At 39.0% G+C, this 25,818-nt stretch overlaps 1 protein-coding gene across 34 annotated transcripts in view; it reads left to right on the top strand.

Annotated features, from left to right (window-relative positions):
• TENM3 (teneurin transmembrane protein 3) overlaps positions 1-25,818 on the top strand; it is a 1,287,129-nt gene that overhangs the window by 876,718 nt on the left and 384,593 nt on the right. For 3 of the 34 annotated variants that reach the window (XM_074541323.1, XM_074541325.1, XM_074541324.1), the window contains exon 1: positions 1,613-1,753. The exons of 30 other annotated variants lie outside the window; for them this stretch is intronic. The gene's annotated coding sequence lies outside the window, so the exon portion shown is untranslated. Of the gene's footprint in view, positions 1-1,612; positions 1,754-25,818 lie in introns of those variants that run through there. One more of the 34 variants, XM_074541326.1, reaches the window with a different exon arrangement.

Below are 25,818 nucleotides of genomic sequence, written 5' to 3' on the forward strand. Positions count from 1 at the left end.
GTGCTCATATAATGAATTACACACTGACTGTTGACTTAAAAATGCTTGAAACATTTGTGGTTTTGTATTGCACTTGCTGTATAACGGTGCTGTGTGATGCTGGCTCTGTGTGTGTGGTACCTGCTGTAATTCCCACATGCTGACCTCAGCACTGTCGAATCAGTTTATATACCCAGGCACCTTGTCTCTCGGGTCGAGCCCAGCAAAGTACAAGTGCAAAGAAAAACACTGGAGTAAAACACGGGCATGTGAGAGAAAGCTGCTGGACTGATTATAGTCCAGCTGGCTCCCTCGCAATGCCCGCTGGTTACATCTGCAGTAACGTTTCCATGGTTAGGAGGTATTTCCAGTTATTTCAGGACAGAGGAATACGGGGATTTTCCTTGGGAACCTTTAAGATAACAAAGTCGTGCATCTTTCATTACAGAGTCAGAGATGTGGTGGATAAAGTTAGGAAAATCAAAGTACTGCAGCGGGTAGCCAGCTAAACGTTCAAAGCTGCTCATCTGTCTAACTTCTCCGGGTGTTTCGCATCTCGTGTGTGAAACGCCTTTGAGTTTAAAAGGGAAGGATAAAGGCGTAAAAAGAGAGCGGTCCTGGATAGGTAGGTAGGTAACATCTGAGTGTGCGAAAAGTTACAGCTACTACTTTGAGCCGAGAGGTTGCTGAGGAGTCAGGGAGAAAAATAAGCAGAAGCGCCTTTGTACACCGCGGAGAAATGGCTTTAAAAGCAGATGTTTAAGCTGTAATCAGGTCACTCGGCACCCGGCTCCCGCCCAACTTCGAAAATTGCCGGGGTGCGGCGGGAAGGCCGGGCGGGGGGGCTGCGGTACCCGAGCGAGGGGCGGGCTGCCGGGCCGGGGAGCGCCGCCGGCACCCTCCGGCCTTGCCGGGCGGCCCCGCCGCGCCCGGGCTGCCGGCAGCGCCCCGGAGCCTCGGCGGGCTGCTGCCCGCGGCGCCGGCTCTGCTCGGCCGGGCGCGCTGCGGTGCAGCGGGGGAGATGCGGATTATTTCCCCAAATTCTTTCCCTCCCCTGATGAAAGTAAATAGGTCCCCGCGGAAAACAAAATGCAGCGGAGGGATGCTTCGTGCCCTGCCGGGTGGAGGGAACGCGCAGCGGAGCCGTGTAAGTTCATTAGTGTTTGCAATCAGGAGCACGCAGACACCCTCATCAGGGCAGACAGCGGCCAAGAGCCATTCATCAGCCTGAAGTGCCGCTCGCGGATGACCCCTAAATCACCGCCGGCGTCGTGGATGCGCTGATTAGGCTCAGCGTGGGAGCCGCGCCGCGGCACTCCATGCGAGCGGCGGGGACGGGGGGACAGCAGGCTGAGGGTCCGCAGCCCGGTGGGTCGTGTCCCGGCCTGGGGCGGCGCAGGGAAGCACCGGGGCCCTCGGCCGGGTCCCCCGCGTTACGGCGAAAGTAGGTGCTGGTGCTGGCGGCGGCGGCTCCTCCCCGCGCTCCTCCCCCCGGCACGTCGCTGTGCGCGTACCTTCGCCCTCCCCTCCCGTAAGAAGAGGGGCCAAACTCCCTGCCCGCCCGGCGGGGGAGGAGGCGGGGAAAGTGAGCTCCGCGGGACGCGTAAGCTCCCGCGGCGCGGGGCGCGGGCAGCAACTCGTGGCCCTCCCCCCGCCCGGCCCCCGGCCCTCCCCTCGCTCCCGCCCGCCCGGCCTGACAAAGTGCCGGCGTGCGCCGCTCTCCCCCGCGCTGCTGCAGGGGCGCGGAGGCGGCGAGGCTCGCGGCGTGCCCGCGGTAAGTGGCGCGCTGCGCTCCGCGGCTGTCCGGCCGGCAGTGGGGAGCCGGGGCCGCTGCCCTCCGCCCGCACCGGAGCGGGCTGGGGCCGGTGCGCGGGGGCCGGCGGAGGTTTTCGCGGCCCTCCGTTCCCCACCTCCCCCACGGTGGCACCGTTGGCGGCGGGACTTTCGCCGGGCGGTGGGCGGGAGTCGCGGGTCGTCCCGGGACGCGGGGCTGCGGCCGGAGCGCGGCCCCAGGTAGGGCTACGCGGGCGCGGGGGAGCAGCAGGATGGGGCCGGGGACGCAACTTAACGTGGAAACTCCGCGGTGCCGGGCGGAAAGCTGAGCGGGGGGTTGGGAGGGGTCTGGGTCTGGCAGCGGCGCTGCGCGGCCTCGGCGGCCTCGGAGCGGGGTCTGGGGCCGCTGCTGTGCGCGCTCCCGGGGGGCTGAGCGCGCTCCCGGCGGCGGCGGGACTGGGCACCGCAGCAGTTTCGGTGCTTTCCCAAGTCGGCATCCTCACTTTTGGAAGATAGACGGAAGTGTCCGCACTCCCGTCCGGTGAGCGTAGCGGCGCGGGCGGAGGCGCGAAAGCTCGTCCGAGCAAGTTTCTGGAGGGTTCGGAACTTGGTGTTTGTTCGCTCGGCTGTGCGGGCGCGGGGCGCTCCCGGCGCGTTGGTCGAGCGGCGGCGGGCGGTGACGGCTGCCGGGTGGTCTGTGCTCCAGGGCTGCCGCCGGGGCTCTGCCTGCTCGCCTGCCGAAGGACGGCGGTTCTGAGCCTCGCATCTCTAACGGTCTAGTCAGGAAACTGTAGTGAAAATCGTGTTACCGTGCAGCGAAAACACATAGAGACCAAGGAAATTGTGTGTCACTGTGGTTTGGGGAGAGAAAGGGGTGGTCTCCCCCGCGAAATTCCAAACACTGCTGGTGTCCGGTGGGGTTTTTCTTCATGTGTACGTAGGAAGCACATCCACTGTTCTGTCTACTTAAAACTTTTATGTTCTAAAGATGCTTTTAAACAAAGTAATGTAAAAAGAGAATATACCCAAACTCCCATCTTGATGTGCTCACAGACTGTTAAACGTTTTTTAATAGGAGCAGTTTCCATAAGGTATCATGTAGGTGTTGCCTCCTTTAAATAGTTAGATTTAAATATTTTTGTAGGTAAACTTTGGCAGTTTTATTTTTCTACTTTCTCAATATCATGTGTCTCTTAAGCTAAGCCTTAGTTCAATGCTTGTTTTATTTGACTGTTACCCTGCATTTTATATTTACTTCCTCAGGCAAAGTATTTTGCTTCATACCACTGAAGAGTTGTAGTGATATTCTATGGCTGTTTGGATCCTAAAATTCTGTCTAGTAAAGAATAAATTGAAGTATAAATGTTGTTCACCTATGGTCTTAGAGAAAAGTTAATTGTAAAACACTTGAAGACACTCTCTGAAAAATACCACTGCTCTTCCCTTCTAAAATAATCCAAGTGCTATTCAGAATTATTACTGCATTCACATCTAGGAGATCAGTTTAATATTGTATGCAGGGAAAAAAATTCACAAAATGTACTTTTATATAATACAAGAGTAGTTTGGAAGAAGGGCCCCTGTGTGAATATACATGAAAATTGTATCACTTAAATTTTGGAAAAATTTTAGCTTACAATTCTGAAGCTTTGCTACTATGATTTTGCTGGGTTACTTACAATGGTCTAGTAAATTAGGGGAGGGGAAAAAAGTCAATAGTACAGAAATATTAGATGCCTACATCTGATTAAAAATGGGAAGGGGCTCAGTGGAGTGAACACTGAGATAAAAGATTCTGTTTAGTATGAGAAATACTTGACCCCACTGAGATTCTTTTGTTTAATATGTTTTGAAGAAAAACAATCCCAAATAACATTCATAATCCAGTTAGCAGGTTAAGACTGGTACTTCAGTCAAATCTCTTAGAGCTGGGAGTAATTATTCTCTGTTTAAATGAAAAAAGAGAAGAAAAGGATATATTAATAGAAACTAGATTTAAATTACAAATGAGCACATAATGGCTGCTGTAGTAAACATCTGTCTTATAGAAGCCCCATAAAATATTAGAAAATGAAATAATAACCTGGAAGTATTTTTTGTCATTTCCTAGCCTTAACAATTAACAGTCTTGGCTCAGTGAGATTCTCAGAACCTTTACCTTCGGTTAAAATCAGTGAGCGTTGTGCAGACTGACACCCCTGAAGATTGATGCAAAAACTCCCACTAACTTGCATCAGTTTTGGATTAGGCCCAATAAAAGCTGAGAGTGCCCAGCAACTTGGAGGATCAGGTGCTGTTTGTGAAGGGGCATTGTGCAGTACAGACATAAAAGACCAGAGATGCTAAGGCTTCAGGTCAGAACCACTCTTATGTTTATACTTAATGCTCTGTTTCTATTATATAAAACTCATTTCTCTGTCAGTGAGTGAGAGAAACTATAAAATTCTTATACAGAAAAATTATTTTAGAGAAATCTTAATTTTTATTTTTTTTTCCAAAATGTTATGCGAGTAAGTTGCGCTTGTGTGAGATTTAGACACTGATTCGAGCTATACTGGTACTACATATTAGAGATTGTTAATAAGATTACTATATCTATATAGTATAATTGTCTCTTAAGAATAACTTCACTGTAGAAAATACATTCTATTAAATGCATACATGTAAACCTGTTAGGTTTACTGTTTTAGTAAATGTAGGGATAAGGTGACTATCACCTGCAAGTTTGTGCAGTATGAAGGGCAGAAAAAATTATCAGAAATAATTTTAGAGTGTTTATTAGAAAATCCTTGATTTGATTAAATAAATTTTTTACCTCAGGCTAACTAGTTAAATAAGTCCTTTCAGGATACCTGTAATTCTTCTTAGACTGAAGAGTGTCTAAAAATGAAGCTTTAATCTTTCTAACAGAGTAGTATTATTTGCAGAGTTTTAGCTTGTAGAAAACATTTCAGAGACCCAGTTAGGGTTGGGGTTCACACTGTCAAGTGAACAATTAAAAGAGAGCCCTAAATGTTTAATTTTTTAAAAGTAACAGAGGCTTTAAAGAAGTTACTATTGTAAAAATGTGCCGCTTTAACAGCCTTTCCTTAGTTCTAAACCTGATTAATTGCTGTGTCTTATAAAACCTGATTTATTTCATACTTTTTTCATACCAAGCATTACCATTATGAAGCTCTCCTTATAAGTGAGATTAATGTTTCTGAGCAAAGAAGTGGTTTGGAGGGCTGCATTCATTTTGAGTGCTATTCTAATCAATTTTAGATACAGCATTTCACAATGTATCAGTCTGCATGCGAACCTGCCTTATTATGTGGAATTTACTTGTTAGTGATTGATAGGAAGCCTGCTCCATATCCAGAGGTGATTTCTTAGGAAACAAGTGTTGCAGGTTCCAGGAGTTTGAGTACAGGGTCAGGCGACTCCGGTACCCATTCTGTGGCCTGACTGAAGGTTGACAGAGAAGTTAGAAAAAAAATGCTGTGCTGTTTGTTGTTGTTGTTTTTTTAAGCTAAAAAACGCAACACACTCCAAAAATCCTAAAACCACTTATATTGAATGGTGTTCCTTACTGGGATATTGGGCTTCACAGACAGTCTGAAGTGACAGGTATGAGGCACAGACAGTGTCTATGTGCATCACTAGGTGCTGTTACAATGCATGTCTCCTGGATTATTTGGAGGAAAAGCTTTAGCATTTGAAATCAAAACTCAGAAGGCTAGTTTCAGATGACAGGGTGCATACCTACTGGATATTGCTTGCATAGTTATTGAAATACATGCCAATGCTGTTTTTTCCCTTTTAAAAGGAGCAAGGGTTGTGCTCGTTTCAATAGCTAGTGAAATATTTGCACATCCTGTCTGTGCACCTTTTGGTCTCAGCTTCACCACTGTTTAATTCTTAACCACTAGGCTATGGTCACACAGTACTGCTGAGTGTGATGCAAAAACATTTAAAGTCCAGGAAAAAAAATGCTTCCTCAATATTGTGAGAAAAATAAGTTTAAAAAGGCCAAATTTAAAAAACATATATGAGAAACCTCTGAAAATTGTAAACAATTGTAAACAATTCTAAGAAAAGATAGGTGTATGCATCTGTTATGAGGATAGTAATTTAAATCTAAATTATAGTTATTTATGTGTTTCTTGCAAGATGTGCTAATTGCATTCAGTCAATTTTTTAAGTTTGCAGATTGGACTAATTACATTTGTCTTTTAGTTCAAGTGTGCATGTTAACAGTAACAGAACATTGCAACTGAAGCATTGCATAAAATATTTCTGATCTTATGCAGATCAGAAGTAATAAAATTACAAAATGTTTATGAATAACAGGCTGTAAGTGTTCCTCATATTTTAGTTCACTCTGGCTTTATGGAATAAACATTATTTGTACAGGTTCATTTTAATATTACAGCTGAAATAGCTGCTACTGAACAAATATGAAGGGAATAGTATCTTAAACATAATAAAATGGGGAGTACAACACAAACTGTATCTCTGATTGCTGTCTTAGATGCAAGTCTGTCTGCATGTTCCATACTTTCAACTTATGGGCAATTTACTCTTACTTTAAAATACATTTTATGCAAAGCTGATACTTGGATGACACAAGATTGAAAAGTTAAGTCTGGAACTGTTTTGTGCTGATACATGCTGTGAGTCTTGCAAAGAAGTGGGTGTGCTTTTATAATTTAGACTGAAATTCAACATATAAGTTCAAACCTAGGTGACCCAATTATTTTAAATTTTGCAATTTAAGTCTGTAACAGATTGAGGTTGGTGATACTTGTTGTGTATGTTTGTGTCTACAAAAAAATTTAATTGCAAACATTAGTGCCTAGATGTATTGAAAGCAAAACAGTAAACTAGAAACTGCAAAGTGCTGTACTGAATTCAGCACTGATTAACATACTCTGCACATCCACTGAAATCACCAAATTACCTGGATTGTCATGTACTTGTGAACTGGGAGGCTGTCGTAGAAGTTTGTGTTAAAATATCTTAATAACTGAAATGTGCATTAAAAGTTATAGTAACTTTGGTTCACTTTTACGTTAGGAGCTCGTGAATGCAAATTTAATCTCTGTGTATAAAGGAAAACTTTTCAACTTGAGAAAAGATGTTTTAAATTATTTCTGATTACTTTCCCAATTTTTATATTTTTATCACACTGCTAGTAAATCTTTAAAATCTTAACATGAACTAGCTATGGATTATAATTATGTGATAATAGAGCCTCTATGCCTCTTTTTCTATTCTCCTCCAACATACCTCCATTCCATCCCCGGCAAAATCCTGGAGTGATAGCAGAAATTTTTACTGCAGAACAGGTTTGCCAACGTGGTTTACTCTTTCAAGTAATTTATTTTGAAAGAAAGGAGTATATCTTTTATAATGATGGTCTAAAGTTTGTATTCTATAAACCTTTAAATTTCATGAGTTAAGATCTACATGTGTCTTTTGCATATGAATTGCAGAAGTGTAAAATTGCAAAAATCTTAAGATATTATGACTTCAGTTTTTCCTGTAACAGTATGAAAAACATTCAGAAAACAGCAGTTATTATTGTAAAAGCTGTCTTGGTGTGGAACTTAGAATGTGTTGTGTTGAAATCAGTTGTGCTGGTGGTGTTATTTTTCGACATTGTATTGAATTTCTAATAGTGTTCTTGACAGCGGTTAAGCCAATGTACAAAGGAACTAATGTGTCTTATTTCCTTATTTGAGTCTTGACAATTTTTAGTGTCTTAAGAAAACTGTCAAGGGTGTAATTGGTAAAATACAGATTTAAAACATTTTTCTTGGCAGGAGTTGAATAGAAAGTTGCACGTGAGAATTTTTAGAGGAGGGGGAAAGAAATTAATCACCTCCATGATTTATTATAATACAGCAATAGATTCCTAAATCATACAAGTCCTTGATACACTTTGACTGGTTCATGGAGGTGGGTGACTATGTAGTGGTTGAAGAAATCATCATTGCTAATAAGTGTTACTTTAGATTAGCAAATGAAAGACTGCAGAGTCCTTCAAAGGCCTCATCCATTCTCATTATAATCCTTTGAACATTTGTCTGACCTTTCTAAAGAAATTCTACAGAAACTTTATGCTTAGGATTCCACATAAATAAACGGACCAGCACTTGCCTCAAGAAGTTTGTACTCTAATGACAGGAGCAATAATACATCTTTTAAAAAAAATATATCAAATGTCACTTGCCACAGCAAATTGTTAATTTATTTTCAAATATCACAATGTAATACTTCAGACTAATAAGTGTAAAGCAGCTTATTAAAAGCAAATAATATCACAGTTCTGTAACAAAAATCTAAAACCAAATTGCATTGCTAATATTTTTCCTCTCAGCTTTGTTATGATTTGTACCTATAGAAAGCTGGGATTGGTGGGGTAATTTTGCTTTCAAGGCTGAGTGTGTGAAGGTTTGTGCAGCTAGGACATGACCAGCTAAAGCAAACCAGCATAGCTCTACTCACCTCAGGGAAGACATTGCCATTTGCCTGCTGCCTCATGACATGTACGGCTATGCTCATGAAACACTTTCCATTTAGATTTTGCTTTAATTCTTGCTTTTTTTTTTTTTTTTTAATAACCAGTTTACTTCTTTTCTTTTGTAAAATACATGGCTTATTTGAATAGACTTTAGTGCCTCTCAAAAGCATCATGGCTCAGATGGTTTTTTTCCATTAAAAGAAAAAACCTCCTATTCTGCTAGTAAACTTGGCAAAGCAGAAAATAATTCATTTTATTAAATCAGTTTTTTTTTAAAGAAAGACATTATTTATTCACACTAATGAATTTATTCAAGTATTTGATGTCTCCCTATTCCTTTTAAGAGAGATTCTCAATTTTAGTGTCAAAAGGTTGAGTGGCAGCATCCAAACCTATGCAACTGGAACTGAGGAAAGATACTATATTCCAGCAAATCAGCTGGTTGAAATCTTGGTTACAAGTTGGGAGTGTTTGTGTATTACTTTAGCAACAAAGGCAGAGTCACTAACATTGAGGCAGCAGTTACTAAATTACCATTTGTTTACCATTGTTCCTATGCTGGAAGGCAGAAATGTTGTATTTTTAAAGTAATGAAGGAACTGGAGAAATGCTGGACCTCTGCAAATGATTGAGCGTAGTCCAGGAAAATAAACAGGTAATTGAGAGTGCTGGGGAATTCTAGGTTGTTTTTGGTATATCAGACTGATAAATATGAAATCCTCAAATTTTATTTCCCTTCATCCCTAACTAGTTAAAAAATTAAAAATTTAGGTGGAAAAGAGCCCTTTCATATTGTATGGTAGGAAATATTCTTTTTCATATCTTGCTTTGCTGGTAATATGCATACATGCACACATGTTTGGATTCTCTAATCTTCAATATTATTACTTTGTGTTTAGTGTAAATTGATGGCAGATGAATGAAAAGCCTTCCTGGCAGATTTTTTAAAATATAGATGTGTATCTGCACATGCATGTACTTTGACCATTCAATAGTGACTTAGTAAATGTACAGTACAAAATTACAGGAGGATTTGTCCTTTTCCCCTCATTTGTCTGTCAGCTGCTGAAGTTTGTGATTCCAACACAGGCTGGTGTGTTGGGAGGCGTAAAAAAACCTTAGGGTCTGAAGTGCACAGTGACATCTCAGTGAGTGCTGGGAGCAGAAATGCTCAGCACCCATGAGGAAGTTTTCCAGTCATTTGTGTCCTGAGATAGTATGAAAAAAGACCCACCTAGTAATCCAATCTATCTAAAGGTATGGTAACTTAGAAATACAGCTATGAATGACTGTGCTCTACAGGAAATCTGGAAGTAATAAGTGATTGGAAAAGCTGGTGTTTTATTTTCTTTCTTAAATGAAGAGTATCTTAGCATGAAAATGAGATATCAACTCTTACTTAGCATGAAATAGTTATAATTACATTTAGAAATGTTTTAATTAGCTTAAAAATGCATAGCTGCTCTTATTATTCTTTTGATAATTTCATGTTAATTGTGGATTGATACAGGGTTAATGATATAAAATGTTAGCACTTCTAATGATATGTTTAAGAACAGTGCAGACATTAAATTCAGTAAACTGAATATGTGGTCTCATAAATAAATGCTGAATTATAATACAAAGCACACCATGACCAAATTAATTAGTATGTTTAATCTAGTGAATTCCAGCTAGGCTGCATATAATATGGACATGTATTTAATTTCTAAATTTAATATTAGCTGCATAAGTCAGCCCTTACTTAATCAGTGCAGATCAGTAATAGAAATGTAATATATCTGGGGTTTTACATAAGCTTTTCTCTTTAAATAAGATGTTTTAACGTTGTTTGAGATTTTAAATATTGTAATTAAAAAAAGGCATGTGAGTAGAAATGTTTCCTGTGTTCTCCCCATAATTTGTCGTCATCAGGAGGTAGAATTCCTGAGGTCCAAAATAAAATATTCATTCAATCAAAATGGCGGTACTCATTAAAATTCATTCAAGGATCTAGGGCAGAATATTTTGTATTTGCTTATTTGATACAAAATTTACTGCTGGTTGCTTAGCTGTAATTATTGTTATGTCAGATTTTTTTTTTTAATTTGGGTAGAGTTAAAATGCCAGTAGAATAATCTTGATTTTTCATTTGAAAGCCTTACTTTTCAAAGAAAGTGCAGAAGAAAAGGCTATTTAATTTTTTAATAACCTGTGAGTACTTTAGATTTTTCCTCTTGTAAATTAGATTTTTATCAAGTGAGCCATAGGGCATACAGATTTTCTTGAACTCATCTTCTGAGTTCTTAAACATGAGTTTAAGATAGAAATAGGAAATTGGGTGGTATTGAGTCCAGTTTTGAAAACCTCTAAATAATCTGTTCAGTTGGTTGTTTCAGGGACTTCAGTGAGATTGTGTAGTGAATAGGCATTGTCCCTGTGATCAGTGCTCTATAGGCTTAGGCTCATTGCTTTCAGAGGAAAGTCTGAGAATAATCAGCATGTGTTTTCTTCTTTTTTTTCCTTGATACGGGATTACACACTCTGCCTGTAACCTTTGATATAAATCTACCTTTGCTTTGTGTTCTTTTTCTGGTAAATACTTGACTAGAAATGAGTTGATGAACTGCTCAGTTTTTATGGAGAGCCCATAAAGAACAGAATGGGCTGACTGCACTTTGGTCCTCAGTCAAACCTTATTGTTAAATGTGTTTAGGATGATTTCCATCCCCATTCCCAGCATTTGGAACAAGCAAATCCAGTAACTGTTTATTTGCTGAGCCACACAAAGGAGCGCCCTTGTCCGAAAGGGGGCACAGCGAGGTTACGCCTGTGCTGCCCTGTTAAACTCAGCGCTGTGGCTTTCCCACGTGCTGGGACACCAGCATCTGTGGTTTTTCTCGTGGCATTTTGATCTGTACCATTCATGAGACTCCCAAACATGGTTTAGCAGTTAAGATCAGAGATGGATTTATTCTGGGGACCATTCCCCATTAAGCGCTTGGCTTCCAGCTTCCTAATTTAGAGGGTAAGACTTGTTACTAGCACAGACCTGATTTAATTATATGGGCTTTAAGCATGGTTTTGGACATGATGGCCTCCAGAAGTCTTTTCCAACCTAAATTGTGTGATTCCAAGCTTTTGGTTGCACTCCTTGCAGTCCTTCTTGGGGGTGTGGAATTTACTATTCTGTAGTCATACCTGAATTCAGTGTTGCCAATGGTAATTTTATTACTACACTTCCAAAAATAATTGTTTATCAGGCTCAGAAGTAAAATCATCATATTTGTGTTTTAATCAGTTTAAATAAACAAATGTTAGTGTTTTATAACCTGATGTAGAAGCAATATTTTTCCACCCTGCTTGTGTAAGATTGTTCCTGTTAACTTAACAAGAGGATTTGTGGGAGTGCACAAGCATAAAGAGGACTCTCTGTGTTGGAATCATTGTTAGGTGCAGTACATTTTCCCGCATTAGAAACTTGATGCAATTAATTTAGATATTAAGCGAAAACTAGCTTCATTTTAGTCTATGCACCTGCTAATTACTGCTAACCTGACAGAATTTAAGTTTACTGGTTTATAATAAGTACAAAATAGCTAGCTGTTTATGGGCAATATCATGCAAGAAAACCAGATTAACAGCTTTTTAGTGAAGGTTTTTATTTTGAAACTGGATTAAAGATGGTATTAACTGATTTATTATGAGAATCAAATCTGTAGGGGTTTTAAAAAGTTTTTATTTTCCTGTGGTTGGTTAAAGAATATACAAGAGGAACAAGTTACACTGCTTTTTTTTTTTTTTTAGTATTAATAAAAAAAAATAAAGTCCACTAACTCATCACTTTTTGTTTGTGAAGAGGCTTTGCTTACATCTAGCCTAAATGAAAGCTTCATCACTAGGTATCACATTGAACTGTTGTTAGCCCACTCCCAGTCCCGTGTGGGCTGTAGTTCAGTGAGCCCAAGAGGCTGAATGAAACCCAAAGGAGGTTTCTGTGCTGGACCTTCTTGGCAGTGCTTCAGTGTCACACCCACTCCATGGAGGAAAAGGAATGAGCAGCCTGTAAGGGATCTGGTCTGCCTGGGATTAGGCACCCAAAGGGGCCATCTTTGTGAAGGTCTGAGGCGTGTGGTGACCTTGTCCCCACTGCTCTGAAAGCCGGGCACTTCCTGCAGTGTCTCTGCTGTTGGTGCCTGAAGCGCAGTCTCACTGTAGTGATCTAAGCTAAACAGACGGCATCTCATCCGTGCTGCCCCGACCAAAACTGCAGCAACAGCTATGAAAGCATGGAAAAATAGAGTGGAACCTAAGGGTTTCTTTGACTGGAACTAAAGTATTTTCAGGTGTTATTTTTAATAATAATTTTAAATTAAGATTTTAAGTATTATAACTGAAATCACATTATGGATGTTTGAAAACTGTTGTTTCATCAATGATTTGTAGGTTGAGTATTGTCCCCACATTAAAATAGGACCTTGACTTCTACATTAACATACAGGAACTGCATATTAGAAGTAAATGTTGTTTCAAATATGTAGAAGGTTTCATGTTTTTAATATGCATTGATACTTTTTCAGGGGAAAAAGCTTTATATATAAGCTTTATTTCCTTATAAACATATAAGCGCTGTTTCCTTATAAACATATAAGCGCTGTATCTTCTGATATTTTGAATATTTTTGTTAAATGCAATTAAAATAATTTTAAATTAGAAAATGCGCAAAACTTGGGTTAACTGCATATAACTGTTAAAACTGTTTTAGCTCACTGATATATTCAAAAATCTAAATAGGCAGTAGATGTGGACTTTTTTTCCTCTCATAATGTTACCAATATATTTAGTTTAATTTCATAGCCTACAAATCAAAAGTACCAGGGTTTCTAAAAGCTTGGTCTTAATATTTCTTCTTCCTGCTCTCCTGTGCCATTCACATAACTGCTTCACTCAGCCCTGTTGCGTTCCTCCCTGATGGCTGAAAATGACTGTTAGATATCAATTTCAGCTTGCACAAGATGGGTTATACAATTTTTGGGCGACAAGCGCAGGAGCTGCTTGTTCTTTCATCTCCTCTGTGGTGGTTCATAACTGTCTTAAAAAAGAGTAAGGTGGTGGTTTGATTAACATTTGAAGTTTTTATAAGCTGTCAGTGCATCCTTTAGAAATAAAAAATTGTCATCTTGCATCCTCTCCTCTCTGTTGCCCTCCCCATTGTTGTAAACTCAGCTGTTTGCTTATCTGTATAGTGAATTCAGAGCAGCCATATAGTTCAAAGCGATTTTGAATGCTTAATTGTAAATTTTTATAATTTTCATTTATTTTTTACCAGGTTGGTAGTAGCACTGGCTCAGTTCAACAGACAGCTACAGCATAGTGGTAGGTGTAGGGCTGGAATATAAGGCCAGGACTGCATTTTTAGTTTGTTTTTAAAAAGGGAGTAGCACACCACCTACATTTTCCTTACTTATTAAATTAGAAACACCTACAGGAGGAAAGTAGGTCCTAGAAATGAGTTTGCAATGTCTGTTTTCTACTCTCTGTTTCATGCTCAGCATCACAGCAGAAAACCTTTGGGACTAACCTAACCAAGAGAAACTATAAATAAAAGAGAGGAAATTGAAATACAAGACTGCCGTTTTTCTTCCCCCCTCCAATAACTGTATGTGCATTCGTATAGTAGGACCACATGGTTACTTGGTGGGGTTGTTTTTCCCCAAAACCACCATTTTATAAAAGGAAAATGATGATCAGAGAGATGGGCCACCTTTCCTGTGAGGAAAGCTGAGAGAATTGGGATTGTTCAGCCAGGAAAGAAGGCTTTGGGGGGACCTAATTGTCACCTTCCAGTACCTGAAGGGATCTTGCAGGACAGTTGGAGAGGGACTTTTTACAAGAGCATGTAGTGACAGAGCAAGGAGGAATGGCTTCAAACTGAAAGGGAGTAGGTTTAGACTGGATTATAGGAAGAAATTCTTTACTGTGCAGGTGGCAACACACCTGAACAGATTGCCCAGGGAAGTTGTGTGTCCCATCCCTGGAAGTCTTTAGGGCCAGTCTGATGATACAGCTCTGAACAACCAGGTATAGTAGAAGGTGTCCCTGTCAATCACAAGTGGGTTGGAACTGGAAGTCCTTTTACGTTTCCTTCCCACCCAAGCCATTCTGTGATAAGTGATTCTATGCTTGCCTTGCTTTGTATTCAAATTACATTAATTCTTCAGCAGCAGGTGGGATGTCACAGCAATCACTACTTGTTTACAGAGGATGTAACTGAACCGATTTCTTTAGCCTATGAACTTTGGCATTTGAGTTTTTTGAAATAGCAGACATTGTCTTTAGTGTCAGTACTACCAGTGTTTGTGTTGGTGGTTTGTGCTTTTAGAAGTTTTCAAGGAAAGACTAACCTGGAATTGATTGCTTTGTCTGAGAAACAAACCTGAAAGAGAGGAGATGCAGCTATTTATATAGCTTTTGCCTCTGCCTACCTATTTCTCTTTCCAGACATGGATATATAAAGGGATCATAGGGGTTTTCACACTTTAACCCTCCCCTTTAGTACCAGCTGATGTGACAGCAGGTAATTCTGCATTCTGTGATGGACTTATGGTTATGTCTTGTGCAGCCTTGCTGTTTGGAGGCAGCACAATTCAGTTTCCTGGAGAAGGTCATCATCACTTAGCTATAGGTTATGATGCTGATGCTTTTATTTTTCCTGTTGGGTCTGTTCTGTTACCCATGAACAACAGATTCATTGGATCAGAAGAGGGCAAAGAAGGGGGGATGTGTCATAGCAGCCTGATGCTTAGGGCACGCATCTGAGAACAGGAAAACTTACAGCTTCTTTTAATCTTCCAGAAGTGTCCTTTTCCTTCATTCCTGGTGCTGACATGAGTTGGTATGCCTTTGGGCTGAGCCAGAATTTATCTGTCTTAAAGAGACACATAGATGCATATATATATATATATATACACACACACACACACAGAGATATATATTGTTTCCCCCTGAAGTTAATCGTCCTATTCCCTTTTTTGAGTTAGTCTTTGCTAGCTCCATTTGTGAAGTGTCTCTTGCTGCCACAGTACAGTTGCTAGAGCTGGCATGCAAGAGGAAGGAATTGGTAGCTGAAGCTGAAATTGCTAGCAAGGCTGGAAATGCACTTTTAAAAGAGATTATATGGTATTAAAACATGTACCTACAACATGAATGCATAGATATTGAAAAACGAGGATGGAGAAACATGACCGCTTTCTGCTTGTAAGGGTTGTTACCACTTTCCTAGTCCAAGTCTGAAGCCAAAGGCTTGTGTGCCTTTTTGGATTAGACTTTTGTTTTTCTCTAGCGAAACAATTACCAGTTTGGCCTTTGGGTCAAACTCCACATGGGACTAGTGTTGCACATGCAAAGGGAAGAAATACAAAAGGAAAATCATGTGGCAAAGTAAATAATTCCAAAATTAAATACAGTAGATTAAAAAAAATATTTATCATGCTGTAAATGGCACACTGTTTCTGATGTAATTCAGCAGATTATTCCTGTGTGCATGGGTACCTGATCCTTCTAATCACTTGCATGCTTGTCCCCCCAGTGGGAACAGAACTGCTGTCACTACAGGTTGAAACACAGCTGACACTCCAAACCCTTTTCAGTTGTTCATGAATACAAGTTACAAGTGGAGTTTATTACATGTCACAAAACCTGTGGAGTTTACCCTTTTTTTACAGACCTGGGCACTGTGGCAATGAAAGACAATTTGCTTGCAGGACCACAAGAACTTAAGAGCAGGGCCCTCATATATCCTGACTCCTCCTTAGGTGGCATGGAGAGTGGTTCATCTTCTTTATGGGCTTATTTTTGGCTTGACCTTAATTTTGACTTGCTGCATTAATTTGTCTTACAGTTTTTTGGAAGCCTATACTTCTGTATCAAGTGAAGTGTGTCAAGCTGTGGTTTTGAGCTGCCTACCCTCAAATATGGCCATTTGAAAATCATCACCACTGTTGCTTCCCAGTTCCAGTGTGATTCTTTGCAAAACTTTGCTGGGTATATACAAAGAAACAAGGTGCTGACTAACCATGTTTTTAATAATTTTAGGTGACAGGCACAGCAGCTCACACATTTTAGTACTATCAGTTCCTTGCTGCTGCCATCAGTGAAAACAGTGATTGTTCTAAAGTGTACATGGTAGCACAGGCGTGGCCTTAAATTAAGTGGCCTCAAAAATATTCCCCTGATGGTGTACAGTAAGCTTTGTGAATGTAGATTGGCTGCTTTTTTTTCTTAGCTGCACCTTACCCTGTAAAACTATGAATCAAAGATGAAGAAGTCATTGAGGAGAAATGTTTTATATCTACACACTGATACTTTAACTTGGGTAGTAGAAGTCTGTTGTTTTGGTGTTACAGAACTGTTATTAGGTAGTTGACTTCGCAGATTTGTATAGATCACAGTTAAAATGAGTAGAAAATTATCTTATTCCATTTTCTCAAGAGTATATAAATATGCATTAACAGCAATATGAACATATTTTACCAAATCCTATAGTCTGGTAAAGACCTTATAGGATTTGTGTTACCTTTTTGGATCACAAGCTTACTTCTCTACTTAGAAGAATTTTGATGTTTTCTGAGAGGTGAGGTAGTTATCAAGAAAAAGAAATATTTGAAAGATAAAGATACTGACAGTATTTGGAGCTTGACCATGCTTCTCTAGAAGGGAGCATTAAAAGAAAAGATGGTGGCATAGAACACACATGAACCAGTCCAAATAACCTTTTTAAAAGAAGACCAGACAATGATAATTCTGGCATTTTTCTGTTTCATCATGTGAATCCGAGTGTTCCAGTCTAGGTGTATATTGTTGAGACCTAATGTGTTTTTACCCTTACCAGTTTACACACTAGAGTAGTTCATGTTCACCTGGTTTCAAAGAGTGTGAGCTGAGCTGAGCTGGGTGGAGGTGGCTGAGCCCCTGGCTGCACGCTCCTGGAGCAGGAGGAAGGAAGGTGGTGTGCAGTCTTGGCCTCTTCAGGTCTGTACTCTGCATCTGTTGAAAAGTCACAGGGTGGAGGATGCAGCTCACCAAACAGGATTATTATTCCAAAGGGGGAAAACATCTCTAGAGAACTCCCAATAAGGTGATGTTTTCATTGTATGTTTAGAAAGTGATCAGATGACAACTGAGATGAAAAAGTCATACTCAAGTAGTGTGTAAAACATTTAGACTCCAAAGTCTCTCGTGCTTTGTGAGATTAAGGACCATTTACTTGAATAGAGAATGTTTCATCCATCACCTTTCCTCTGATCCAATGTCCTTGGATCAAGTTGGAAAAGTAAGGTTAGGGAAGTAAGATATTTTTAAGCTGTCTTTAGAAAGAGAATCTGGTGATTCTCATAGTGAACTGTGAATCATGAACCACGTCTTTGGCTGCTGCTTGGTCTGCGGGTCATTGTTAAGAAGGCCCTGGAATGAATGCATTGTCCTCCAGAAAAGAAAAGACAGAATTTTAGTTTTAAGAGATGTCCTTTCTTTCTTTTGCTGTCAGCTCATCATTTACAATTTGTGGTCTGAGATGGCTGGCTTTGATTGGTCCATAAGGATGGCTAGAATGTTTTGTGGCTCTTTCAGTTTAACTTTTGTAGGCTACTCTGACTCAGTGCCAGCTGGATTTTAATCCTTACTACTTTCTCCACTTTTTAGGGTCATTTTTAGCAGCTTTCCAATTTCCATGTGCCTTTCTTATTTTGAAGTAGTGAACAAAACATCTGTCTGACTAGAGAGTTTTTTAGTGTTTAGCTTTACTGAAATATTTAATGTAATATTTTATTCCATGAAAACACATGATACCTAGTGACCCTATTTATCTGTTGTCATTATTTATTTTTTTAGACTTTGCCTAGAGGGGTTTTGTGCTCTGCACAATGAACTCCCAAGAGCTGGAATTCCTTACTGCTGTTGCACAAGGAGTTTGTGTGTTCAGGACAGATTAAAGCTTGCTCGGTCGGTGTGGGGTTAACAAATGCAGTGGGCAGGAGAAGCCATACTGTTCTGGTACTGATGCCAAGCAATTATATTGGATGGCTTTACAGACTTACTTCACCAGATTTGAGGACCAGATAATTGAATGTGCTGACATCCATGTCAATCGAAATGATGCAGCTCAGTCCCCATGATTTTAGTGAAACCAAAAGACTTCCTCCTGAGCTGAGGCATCGAGGTTTGGCTAGATGATCTAGTAAAGCAGAAGTCTGACCGTGAGACTCTGTGCCTATTGAAATTAATATTCCACAGATATGTGGGTATTGGGGTGTCACTGTAGGATGCTGTGACCTTCCTAAGCACTGCAGACATTTTAGTTGAGCTGTCTGGTGTGAAGGTAGGCTCGTGCCTGTGAGGTCTGTGTCACGACAGCAAGTGTGCTTGCAGTAATATATCTTCAACAGCTGACCTAGTCTGAACAGTGACGGGAGAGTGACCTTGCAATTGTGCATCTGCTCTAACTTTGATACAAGGGTCATGTTATGTGTTGTTTTCTTTGTAAATCAGGTTGCCTGTGCCTTCTGCAGAGTCTACATTTTTCTGTTTCAAAATACTTTGTGCAAACATCAATTTTTACCTTAGATTGCAGAAATACATGAGATGTAGGGGTATATTGGATTTGAAAAGAAACGAAGCTAGTCTTTTAATTCACCAGCCTATTCTTTTTAAAGTATTATGTCACTAAAAAAATGTTTTACTTGTTCATATAGCATGCATGTATGTAAGCATTTACAAGAAAAAAGAATAATTTTACAGATACCTGTTCCACCATTTTGTTATTCTTTTTTCTTCCTCCAAATTGTTACTGTGCATTACAGTTGGGGTGCGATTTGTCAGATGTGCAAAAACCCCTAAAATTTCAAGTAAGATGGGTTTTTTTTTATCATACAGTATATAGCATTTTGCCACAGGACAACTTTCTCCCAATGGCAGGGCACTGAACAGCTTGCATCTGTGGGAAAGTGGTAGCAAAATTGATGGAACAGTCTGTTCCTGCCGATGTTCATTTCGATGCCCCAGAATACGGCTTTCAGCGTCTCTGCTGCCAAAGCATACCCGAAATTGATGGGACAAAAGGAACAACCTGGATCTTCCATGTGTTAAAGTGAGGAAATGAAATCTTAAATCTCATTTAGGTTTGGAATTAGGTGGATTGGCAATGCCTGTGAAGTTCAAACGGGGAAAAAGATGAGTCTCTTACTCCACCCTATCATGCAGCTCTCTGAAAGGTGTTGGAAGTATTTAGTGGAGAGTAGAAGCAGACAAGCTGGAGAGCTTTTCTTGCAATAGCCAAAACTGAGTTGAAAATAAGGGGAAAAGGGGAAGACATGAATGTCTAATGAAAAAGCATGTTGAATTTAAAACGTACCTTAAGAGAAAAAAATTCTGTGTTGTCTGCAACAGGAAAATATCTCTGGTATTACTTCAAGCTCTCCATGTGATCTGCTGAAGTCTGAACTCTCTGGGGCAGTCCTAATTTATCATCTCATTCTTTTGCAAGGGTTCACAATATTTCCAGGAAGGTACCAGAAATCATGTTGCTTGTATGCAGCTTTTTTTTCTGCTTCCCATTTTTTCCCACAGCAGTGGCACCTACCTCTGCTTCCATTCAGGCTGGAGAGAAGCCTCCCGTTGGTGTGGACAATTTAGGATCTGGTACATTTTATAAAAGAGGTTTTTATAAACAAGTGTAGGCAAGGAAATTGCAACATTACTTACAGACATCCTCTCCTACACACCTTAATGTGAAAATGCCATGAAATAGTAGGCTCAGGAATGTGTATAGAACAGGACTTTGAGACTTTTATATGTGCTCAGTAAGGATAAATTTTGTGGAGTGTGTGTACTTTCCTTCCTGGCTTTATCACAATGCTTGGTCATAAGCTGTTGCTCTATTCTTCAGCCCTAAAACAAGAAAACTCAAGTACACAACTTTGCAGTTGATTGCTGGCCTTTGCCCTGTCTGACTTAGGTGAAGACACCAGCACAGGTTTGATTTCAGTCATGTATGTGGGGCATTCAGTCACATCAAGGACCCTCCCCAAGGAAGGTTGTTCACAAGTACACTTGAATTTGCTAAGGTTATACATCATTTGTATAAATTGCTCTTACATGCACCCACACAAAACTGAAACATAAAGGTTTCTTTTATGTTTTTGGATTGTAGAATCATATGACATTCTTTAAAAAAATATTTTAAGAAATTGAGAAAAATCAAGCTATCTAAAAATATTTTTGTAGCTAGAAACTAAGCTTCAATGTCCAACAAACCATTTGATATTTAAAAATACCAGTATATGTGAAATTCCAGCTTTCTCCCCAGCATTCCTCCAGAGAAAGACCAAATACCTTATCTTTGACTTCTTTTGTTTATCAGTGAACTAATAAGACACTCCTATTGTAGCAGTGGTCTCAGATGTACCTTACACTGTGCCTTGCTAATAGAGCAGGTTTGTTCCATCGGGGGTTAAGAATATTTAATCCTTTAACGCTGACACATACAACACACAGCCATGTCAGCTACAGCTGTTTCCAAACATCAGTAACAAAATTATAGATGGTTTTGAAGCTTCTGTGTTGGAAATGAATACATTTGAGGATTCAACTTGCTGACAGTGTTTATGTAATTTAATCTTGCCATCTGGAAGAAAGTAAACATTTTTTAGGAAATTGAAGTTAAGGTAGCAAGCCCCTTGTGGTTTCTGGCTATTGCAAATAAGTTAAGTTGTACCAAGTTGATGAAAATCTTCAATAGGGAGGGGATCATGGTTATATTTTAAAGACTGTTATGCAAGTGCATCGATGCATAAAATTGTTTCAGAATATCTGCATTATTAACTTCCCTGCTTATTCAATTGTTAGATGCCTTTCTTCTGCTCAGATAAAACCAGCATGTTTTTTTCAGTGAAATGTGATAAAACATGAGAAGCATATGCATGCAGAATGAATAGGTGTAACTGAAGCACTTAGGTGATTGCTTTTCTTCTCATATTTTTCTGTTGTTTATTCCCTTATTCTTCCTTTTGTTTGGTTTTTTTTTTCATTCTGTATTACATTTTGCTTTTCAAACATCTACTCTTTTTTTCTTTATTTGTGGGCTTTGTTATTTGCTTTTAATTCTTTTAATAATTTTTCAAGGTTCTTGCTTAGTTTTCTAAAGAAACAGTTTACACATTCATGCCAGGTGTGTATCAGTCCCCCTGTGATAATTTTGAACCTGTTAGTCACTTTCAAATAAACAGCCAGAAGAAGATTCCAAAGGCATTGGATTTGCATAGTGTGTGAGTCCAGGTGGTTTGGTGGAGAGGAGAAACAGTGCCCTGCAGAATGAGCTATGTGGAGAGAGAAGGAAAGACAGAGATATCTTTGCCAACCAGGGCTAATTAGGTTATTCATAAAGTTGCTTAAGTGCTAGCCCATACCCTCCCGTTTTCTCTTTGAGCAGTCTGATGAGACCTTTTACATGATGGGGGGAAGTCAAGATGCTTTTATACTTGCTGTGGACTAGAACATTTATATAAATAAAATACATTTATGGTGGTAAGCTGATTTTAGATATGCATGATTTGAGGGAGCGTACAGTTTCAGCCATTTTACACGTGTAACACATGACAGTTTAGTTTGTCTTTAGTTTTGTCTTAGCCTTTAAGATCATCTTTATCTTTTTGAAGGATATTTGCTGCTTTGTTATTATTATTTAATGAAATCTGTACGTTAAGATCTCTGAATTATGCAACATTTGTTCAAAATTATAGGATTTTGTGAGAAGACCAACGAGCACCTGAGCCAATAGTATGGTGGTCGTGCCCTTGGCTCCTAAAGGGAGAAGGGCAGGAAAAAATTAGCAGAGGTATGGACTCAGCAGAAATAGCTTGGTAATAGTAACAAGAGAAAACAGTTTTCAGCATTCTGGAAAGGGTCACTAAAACCAGAAGAAAGGTATAGTCTGTTCCTGCTTTAACTTTGGTGTCTGGTGGTTTCACTGGTTCTTTAAAACTCTGCTTTCTCTGCTCTTTGAGATTATATTCACCCTTCCTTCTTGATGTCTGCATCCTCTTGCTTTGCTCTGTTCTGCTGAAGCATTGATTATTTACTTGGGCTTGTGCAAGCATGCTAATGTTCTGCTAAAGTTAAAAATACTGTTGCCATGTAGTAGCTAGTCAAATAATGGGATTTTAAACTGAAATATCTAACTTCATATTCAGTGGAAGCTGCCTGTCAGCATTTTTATAGGTCTGAATAGGCTTTTTAAAAGGATCTAGCTCTAAGCCTTGATAATTGAACTTAAGCTCGTAAGTTACTTATCTACTCCTGAAATTTAAACCTGATCCATGTTGTAAAACTGCAATGAAGAACTACATGAAAATGAAATAGGATGTTAATGGAGAATTTCTCATTTAGAATTACTTCTTAGCAATATAAGCAACAATTTTAGGAATGTTGATCTGATTTTTATTGTCTTGTATATGAATTACTTTATTAAGCGAGCTATTTGGTGTCCAAATCATGGCACATTCCAACTTTGTCAGTGTGATCTAGGCATTGTACTGGAAATAAATACACAGACTGGTGACTTTGTAAACATTTATGGCTGTGCCCTGTGTTAAATAAGGACTATGCTTTATTTTCATGCAATAAAATTTAATTAGTTGTAAGTCAGGTTTTGCTTTAGTTGTAATTAGTTTAGCATATAATTATTCTGTCTAATAGCAATCTGAAATCTGCAAGCATTTTGATCTTATTCCAAGTTAAAAAAAAGAAACCCTCTTAGAAGTATTCAATCAGTAGCTATAATAGAATCTTATTAGTCAACCATATTGTAGAGTGTGTAAATCTTTAAGTGACTGAAGCAGTGTTTTCACTGATGCTTGTTATGTATGGCATTAAGAAGATATATAAAAATGCTTTATATTGGACTTGCAACTTCTATATCTTTTGGAAAAAATCAGTGATCTCTTTTTTGGTGAACTTAGTATTTCCTGGTTTGATTTTTAGCTCTTTTTAATTTTTATTTTTAAATGAATTTTAGAGGTCTAACTTTTGTAAGATATAACTGGGAACTGTTTGTGTGAAAATAGTAATACTTCAGTTTTAACAAACATACACATGTTAAATCTCATAATTTACACACAAATATTACTGCCTATTAGAGAGTATTGTAATGATTAATGAGTACTTTTTGAACAATATCTTGTATCTTCTATCTTTTGGATGTGGCTGGCTGCCATTTCTGACAAAGTTGCCCTGCCAAGGAATCTTCCGACAGCTCTTCCTATGGATTTCCTTATGGGAACAGCATTAAAGCAAGAGACAAATGCAGAGTCTGGCATGTTATTAGCTGTGGTGGAGTGACGGGGAGCAGAGCTTCTGTTCTCACTTCCATCCACCCTAAGCAGCTTATTTTTTGCTAGCAGTGGTTTACAATCTTGCTTGCTAGTAATGTTGTTCTAAATTAAATTTCACCTGTATTATTAATTTTAAGGCTCTTATATGTTTCCTCCATAAAAGGGCTCTCTCTGAGCTGCTCATCATTTCATCAGCCTATAGGTCAGGAAATTATGTCTAATCAAAGCATAGGGAAAGGCACTTTTTAAGGAATTGAACAGTCAACAGCCTTTTACTTGATGATATTTGTCTTTTTGAAACTCTGTGGTCTGATTGGGAGGGATAAATTACTTGACAACTAGAAGAGAGATACTCAAACATTTACATTTAAGAAGGAATATGTACTTTAGCTTGGGAAGAAATTGCCTCATCTTTAAGGAATAGGATTTTCAGTTACTTCTCTGCTTTTCCAATTACTTACCCTATAAAACTCAAAAAAGTAGATATTTCTGTTAACTCATATGATATGCCTGCTAACTTTAACTTGTCACTTTCCCTTCTAGGGTTTCTATTTTGCAACAATGATTAGGGTATAGTTCTTAATTCTGTTTCAGTTGTTCTGGTTTTGTTTTCTGGAGCAATCATACCAAAATGATCTCACATATTTTAAAAGTATCTTTTAAGAACAAGTATGTATTTGTTGTAGTATTATTACATGCATAATTGTGTGTGTATAAATGCTTATGTATGCAGGTATCATGTAATTATGGATCTCAGTACTGTATGTGTAAGTGTGAATATGTGCATAATGCAGAATTAAAAGCTTACAACAGAGCACAGTTGTGTAGCATCTTGAAATTATTTTATTTGCATGTGCCAGCTTGTTAAATAGCATTATACTGGGGCCTCAGTAAAAGGCTGTTGTAAGCTCTAATAACAATAAGTTAATCTCTAGGCAAACAGTATGGAAATTATAACTTTTTTTGGTGGTTGTCTTTTTTTTTTTTTCCTTCCCAAATGAAACTAGTCTGAAAATATTTTAATTATCAAAACAAAAAGGAAAAATAATTTTCCTGATAATAAAGTGGTATCTATGTGTTTATTTTTTGTTTCCAGTCTACTTAAAACTTTATTTTAAAACAGCACTCTTTAGGCATCAATGTCTTGAAGTTCATTTGCAACCCAAATGTAATAATAAAACCAAGTCAAATATATTCCCATTATCACTCAAGATGCTGTAGTTAGAAGATGGATATAGAAATGGCACAAAATATCCAGCTGCTCTACATCAAAAACTAGTCCAAGTGCAAATAAATACTTGGAAATGTTTTGTCTTAAAATTGAAAGGAGTCCTGAAATAAAAAGTGATTCAATTCAATGTGACAAATGAAGTATGAATTCCATTTTGCAATAGGTAATAGGGAGGGTTTTATTTTTGTTCCTTTAACTACGTTTCACCCAGACATATGAATATTGTATTTAGTACTAAACAGTTTCAGAAGATGAAAGTTGCCAGCTGTTGGAGCCTGTGCTCATTTTCTAGGCTGCAGCCACTGAACTGACAAGGAAAGCAGAGATGTGAATATCTAGAATAATAGAAAGCATTCACATCTCATGAAGCTGAATTTCAGCTGCGTGCTTTAAATAAGAAAAGGGCAAATATGAGGGGAAGTATCTCTTCTCCAACTCGGAGACAGTGTCAGAGGGTCTTCTAGCCAGTTAGGGCACACCCTTTAAGGTTTTTATTCACTGCAAATTAACACACACCCCACAAAAAACAAAAACAAGCAAAAAATCAAAGAACCACAAAAAAACCCCAACAACAAAACAACCCCACCAACTCTACAAACTCTACTTTAAACTCAGTATGATCCTTATATTTTACTTAGTTTAAGTATTCTGTACAGAAAAGAAAGTATTCAATATCTGCCTCAAAGAATCAGAAAATAGCTGCCTTTGCTTTCATTTGTGTTGGGGTAGCTGTGAGCAGCACCATGGGAAATAAAAAGACTGTTTAGCTGGGTGTAGTGTAGTAGAGATCAAGAGCAAAGTAATCAAGAGCAAAGTAAGGGGAAAATCCTTAATTTTTTTAACAGGTTTTCTACAGCAAAGCTCTAGTGATTTTATTTCCTCTTGTCCTATCCTTTGAGGATTCGGGCTTGCTATATAGTTATTGAGCAAGAAGTATCAGGTTGATTTATATGGGGCCCCTGTTG

Source organism: Zonotrichia albicollis, chromosome 5, assembly GCF_047830755.1.
Source record: "Zonotrichia albicollis isolate bZonAlb1 chromosome 5, bZonAlb1.hap1, whole genome shotgun sequence".
Lineage (NCBI taxonomy): Eukaryota > Metazoa > Chordata > Aves > Passeriformes > Passerellidae > Zonotrichia > Zonotrichia albicollis.